The sequence below is a fragment of the Neomonachus schauinslandi genome, chromosome 8 (genome assembly GCF_002201575.2).
Source record: "Neomonachus schauinslandi chromosome 8, ASM220157v2, whole genome shotgun sequence".
Taxonomy (NCBI): domain Eukaryota; kingdom Metazoa; phylum Chordata; class Mammalia; order Carnivora; family Phocidae; genus Neomonachus; species Neomonachus schauinslandi.
In genome coordinates, this window is record NC_058410.1 from 37,922,596 (window position 1) to 37,929,317 (window position 6,722).

General features: G+C 38.4%; 1 pseudogene; it reads left to right on the top strand.

Annotated features, from left to right (window-relative positions):
* The first annotated feature begins 202 nt into the window (after nt 1–202).
* Nucleotides 203–530, top strand: LOC110583262 (annotated as a pseudogene).
* The last annotated feature ends 6,192 nt before the right edge of the window (nt 531–6,722 follow it).

Sequence of the window (6,722 nt, forward strand, 5' to 3'; positions counted from 1 at the left end):
ACTCCAACAAGCAATGCATGAAAGGGAAAACTGAAACAAAAAGCAGTGGGAACAAACAGAAAACAATAAAGGAGCCGACCTAAATTCTATCATATCACTAATGACTTTAAAAGTAAATGGCTTAGCCCCCTTTCCTCAGCTGCCACTGAAGTCCTCGATCACACCGAGGAAGCTTCACTTCATCCAGCCACTCGACTACACCATGACCTCTGCCTGGGAGCACGTCTGCATGGACTCAGCCCTCATCCTGCATGACGATGATGCGCTGGTCATGGAGGATAGGATCAATGCTCCCTTTAAAGCAGTGGGTGTAAAGGTTGAACCTTTCTGACCCGGCTTGTTTGCAAAGACCCTGGCCAATGTCAACATCAGGGGGGCCCATCTGCAATGTCGGGGCTGGTGGTTCTGCCCCATCAAGAGGTCCTGCTCCCTCCACTACCAATGCCCCAGCTGTGGAGAAGAAAGTGAAAGCAAAGAAAGAAGAATCAGAGGAGTCTGATGATGACATGGGCTTTGGTCTTTCTGACTAAACCTCCTCTGTAACCTATTTAATAAAAAGCTGAACTCTTAACAATAAAATAAATAAATAAATAAATAAATAAATAAATAAATAAATAAATAAATATAGATGGCTCAAACACACCAATTAAAAGACAGAGACTGGCAAAATGGATTAGAAAATATAATCCAACTATGGGCTGTCTACAAGAAGCTCAGTTCAAATATAGGTATGATATAGGTAACCTAAAGTATAAGAATGCAAAAAGGTATATTGTGTGAACATTAATCAAAGAAAGCTGGAGTGTCTATATTAATATCAGCCAAAGTAGACTTCAGAGCAAAGAGAATTAACAAGGACAAAAAGTGGCATTATAAAATTGTAAAAAAGATCAGTTACCTAAGAACATATAACACTCCTAAATATGTATGTACTAAGCAGCAAACCTGCAAAAATATGAAGCAAAAATTGCAAAACTGGACGGAGAAATAGACATCCCACAATTATAGCCAGGGCTTCTCTTAGTAATTGATAAACCACCAGCCAAAAAAAATCAGCACAAAACCTGAACAAGAATGTTTGTAGCAGCTTTATTTGTAAATCAAAAACTGATAACAACATAAATGCCTTCCAACACATGGATGGATAAACAAATTATAGTATATCCATTGCTATAGACTGAATGTGGACTCCCACTTTTCAAATTCATATGTTAAATCCTAATGCCTATTGTGATAGTATTTGGAGGTGGAGCCTTTCGGAGGTGATTAGGTCATGAGGGTGGAGTTTTCATGAATAGGATTAATGCCCTTATAAAAGAGAACCCATAGAACTCTGTTACCCCCTTCTAGCATGTGAGGACACGGCAAAAAGATGGTTGTCTGAAGCAGAAAATGGGCTCTTGCCAGACACCCAATCTGTACACAGATTGATCTTAGAATTCCCAGCCTCCACAATGATAACAAATATATTTCTGGTTTTTAATAAACCATGCAGTCTATGGCAGTTTGTTACTGCAGCCCAAATGGACTAAGACATCCATACAATGGAACACTACTGAAACAAACTGTTGATATATGCCATAACCTGATGGATTTCCAAGGCATTATGATGCATAATGAAAACCCAATTATATTAATGTTACAGTCTCAAAATGACAAAATTATATTGATGAATGACAGATCATGTTTGTCAGGAGTCGGGGTTGGAGGGACAGTGTGATTGTAAGAGGTGATGAAACAGTTGATGATAATCTTGATGATGATCATGGTTACACAAATCTATATACATGATAAAATGTCATAGAACTATACACCCCCCAAAATGTGCATATTAAAACTGGCAAAAATCCAAACCATATAATTATTATAGTAATTAGATAGTTAGATAATAGTATGGTACCACCATCAATTGGTTGGCTTTGATAACTATGCTGTGGTTATATAAGATAGTATTGGGGGTAACTGGGAGAAGGGTCCATGGGAACTCTGTATTATTTCTGCAACTTCTGTGTGAGCCTTAAATTATTTGAAAACAAAAATATTTTTTTAAATGTGGCTAGATCAACGGATGAACTGAATTTTTCATTTAGTTTGATTTTTATAAATTTAAATAGCTGCATGTGGCTACTGGCTTTAGTATTAGACCATGCAGGTCATTACTAAGTTTCACCAAATAACCTTTTGATTTCCCTTTGCTCTTATTCCAAGGCTCCTGAAGGAAAGTTTCATGTGTGAAAAATTTATCCAACGCATAAAATATAATCTATATTTTTTCAGTCTCTCTCATCAAGTACAATACTATACCAAATCAGAGCATGATGAAATTCAAGTTTGAAAAGCAATGCATTTGGTCATTTTATCATTTTTTATTCCATTCTGATGACTATTGTGGATCAACTCAGCTAAGTTGTAAAGGTTTTAAGACTCATAACCTTGTTTTGTAAGCTCACTGAATAGGAAGAAGTCTATAGTTATTTAGAACCTTAATTATCTCTTTTTACTAACAAAATCTAAGCAAGTTACTATCTCCAAATCCCTAGGAATGAACAGTTGGTCTTTTGACTTTCCCTGCCAGAATAAGTGACTTTAAATCTTTGCCAACACAGGTTAAGAGATCAACTCTTCTCTCAGAGCCCACAGAAGTCAAACTCCTCTGACTTGCAGAAGGGGTTTGATTCTGTTCCCTCTTTTCATTCATCCCCTTCTACCTTTCCCAAAGCATCCTCACTCTAGATAAAATATACAAGCTTATGATGAGGCAAATTTATGGTGTGCGGGCTCAACCCTCCTCACTTCCTGCCCCAGCCCCACACAAAAGCAAGAGTCTAATCATAACTAACTGCCCAAGCTTTCCTGGGGGCACTCAAGGGTGGGGACTCTTAAGGTTATTTTGGGACAGGTTGCTCTAAAGTTCTTCCAACCACTCCTAAAGTGATAATGGAGGCTTGTTGGGACCCCTCACCTTGGGGAAAGGCTAAGCCTGATTGTCTAGAGATTTCCAAAAAGGAATATTAGGATTCTTTTCAGTGGTATATGGGGGGGGTAGGGAGTGAGCATTAATACTACCATTGTTTAGGATTGCCAGCTCATGATAATAATAAAGTGCATACTGACGTTTAGCTGGTCTTTATCACTGCTTAAAATTCTCTACAGATGGTGCACCCACTTTTGCCTGTACTAGGGAAAACTATTCCTATCACCCTCCCTTCATAAAGCCACTGGTTTTCTCCCTGTGTCCAGAGCATACTCTGCTGTCACCTTTCCAGACAAACTGAGGGAGACTCAGATATGACCCTAAAGCGTAAGTTCTGAAAAAGCAGGAGAGAGTCAATTTCCCTCTTGATATTCTCTAACAGGTAACACAATGCTTGGCTCTAATCAGTGTTTAGGAAGTTTTTGTGAAATAAATAGAGAAATGAATTAGTTTATATTTCACAGACAGAAATGACCATTTTTCTTTTCTTCTTTTTTTTTTTCAGGCTAAGAGATGACTCCACGAAATAGATTTCAGTTACTGAAAAATACCTCTCTGGACAGGTAATTCCCATTTGCTCAAGGGCACTTTTCCAGGTAAAGGAGCAGGTATGAGCCATTAGCTGACCAACTCACACTAGCTGTGGGATAAGTGCACTGGCCTGGAAAAAAAGGGATCTTGGCAGGGCACCAACAGCATGTATGATACTCTATCCCCTGTAACACCTGTATCCAGTTGTTTCTCACATGAAATTCCCTCCATCTTGGAAGAGGTTTTCTAAGATCTGGTTATGATGTTTAGAGGTGGTATTTAGCGGCTGACTGACATTAACTGGTTGAGTCATTCTATCTGTAGTTATTTCATGACCGGTAAATTAAATGGAGCTGATGAAGACCATGATCCATTCACCTTTTAAGTCTTTGAGGGTGGTACCAATCTCTGCTTTTCCATCTGGGATGTGATATTGTTTTTGATGCATTACCTTAAACATTTAAGGGGGCTATTCACTTGGTTTTTCCTACTGTAACAACTTTTTCCACTAGTCATTGTGTTAAGTACACCTACGCTGATCATAATTTTCTTTTTTTTATGTTATGTTAATCACCATACATTACATCATTAGTTTTTGATGTAGTGTTCCATGATTCATTGTTTGCATATAACACCCAGTGCTCCATGCAGAACGTGCCCTCTTTAATACCCATCACCAGGCTAACCCATCCTCCCACCCCCCTCCCCTCTTGATTATAATTTTAGTGAGTCAGGAAATAGCTGCCAGGTGGGTTCATGAACCCTGTGGACCCAATTTGAGATGGACCTAGCCTAGAACTCTGGACTCACATATGGCCCTTCTCTAACAGGAGGATCCATGATGGTACTCTTGGTTTTTCGGTATCATAATCAACTCAGATCCCTGATTCAACAATGCACTTTCCCCAGTGTATGTTTACTTGAGTAAATGGCCATTGGCCCTTTTGTAGAAAGACTGGGGGAAACACTGCTATATACACTTTCCATGGTGTTTCAAGATCCTTCCTCATAGGAACTTGCCATTACTTCAAGCAGTACGTTATGGGTCTAAGAATTAGCTCAAGTCTGTAAACTGACTAAGAGATGATGATTTTCCACTGAGGTGGTAGACCTTAGTCTTCTGCTCATCTATTCATGATCTATTTTGATTGATGATACACATTAAGCAAGACCCTTATTCCTTGCCCATCGATCTCATTCTGGAAACACCATCTTCCACTAGGTAGCTCCAGAAATCTCTTTGAGCAGAGCCTACTAATCCATCTGCTGTGCACTTTGATGATCTTGCCCACCTAGCTTCTGGCCATCTGGCCTCTGTTATTCTGAAATCCTATCATCCCCATTGTTATCAGAGAGCACCGTTCGATAGCAGAATCTCCTATCATTAATCCTAATCTACATGGGACAGCCGCTAGTGAACTTCTAAACAATGCTGGTGCCCCCCTCACCTAGGAGAGGAAGTTGCAATATTCTCCATGGAAGAAGGCAGCTGTGAGCCTCCAGCAGCCAAAACTCACAGCAGCTGTAAGTTGGATACAACAGGTTGAAGAAGGGAATCTGGACAGGGCAGCAATGGCATCCACTGCAGGGTCTTTCCTTTCTGCCCCAGGTCCCTACTACATGGCTTTGTCTCAGTCCTCACAAGTAATGATGTTATCTGTTCACATGACTGTCCCTCACCATAAAGGCTTTCCTTATGGTGTAACTTAGTTTAATCTCAATACTGAGGTGTTTTCCCAATGAAGTTTATGTGCTCTTTCTGAGCCCTGCATGAAAAATGACTTTGACCAACTTAGCTTTGTTTTCCCTGCTATAAAAATTTTGCAAAGATCATCTTTCAATCCATATAACTCATGACAAATTACTACTGATTTTCTTTCTGATTAAAAAGCATCCATAATTCTTGTAGTAAATTTGAAAAGAAAAACATAAAGGGAAAAATAATCTAATCTTGCTATCTGAATACAACCACTGTTAACAATTGCATTTACTCCCAAATATTCCTCTCTGTGTATGCATATATATCCTATTTTTAACTTAACATGACTTTATGTGAATTTTCTCATGCCATGAAAAATAATATTTGTAAGACTCTTTTTAATGACTACATGATACATTGTCATATGATTGTACTATTATTAATTTAATTAGTTTATTTAAACAGTCTCCTGATTTTGGAGATATAGATTTTTCTTAATGTTTCAATTGTTATTATAAATAACATTGTAGTGAACACATTTTTTTTAAATAATTGAAGTATAGTTGACATACAACGTTAAATTAGTTTCAGGTGTACAACATTATGATTTGATGAATCTATGCAGTAGGCAATGATGAACACATTCTTTTTGTCTACCTTTCTAGTCACTTAATTCATACAGTAATCACTTAACCAACAGATATTGGCTTAGCTCCTATGACAAGCCAGAGGCACTGTGCAATCAGCTAAGCACACAGCAAAAGACAATTAATTAATTCAATAAACAAATTCCTTAATAATTCTTCATGAAACCCCCCATTATGCAGTGAACATTTAGCTTTCCTTGACAAGTCCATACTCCTGGAAAACTACTTTTTCTAAATATTCAGAACAATGTGGCAATGCTGTAGGGCTTTCAGAAGACATGTGGCTGCACCTCTTCACATTGATTCTTTGTCCCAAGGCTGCCATTCACTGTATTTTAGGCAAGGTAGCTCTTATCTCAAGAGTAGGGTTTCAGCTGCTAGAATACTTTCTGACTCTCAATCACTTTCTCTGCCTTAAACGCTTTATAACTGTTCCTTGAAAAACACTCAAGCCAAGAAGGTCGTACAATTAGCATTTGCCTCAATACTCTCACAGAAGCTCTCCCCAAGATAATTTTACACTCAGCCACAGACACATTATACGATTTTTTCCAAGGGATTACCAATTGGAAACGAGAGCTGAAATGTATCCTATACAGTACAATTGTACATACAAAGTCCTAACGTCTTAAGAGACACAATGTCACCCTATCTACGGAATCTAGCTGGCAAACGAAATATTCAGCAAATATTTATTACATGGCAGTATCTGATTTGAATGTCAGTGTCCCCTGAATTTCTTTACTGGTCTCCAAACTCCTTTTCAGATTTCCTGAGTGCTTTTCTTTCTCTTCTCACCTCTAAGTCCATAAACACAGTGCATTGTCTCGCTTATCATCTCTAAAGAAGCAAGCTCTACTTGAATGACCCC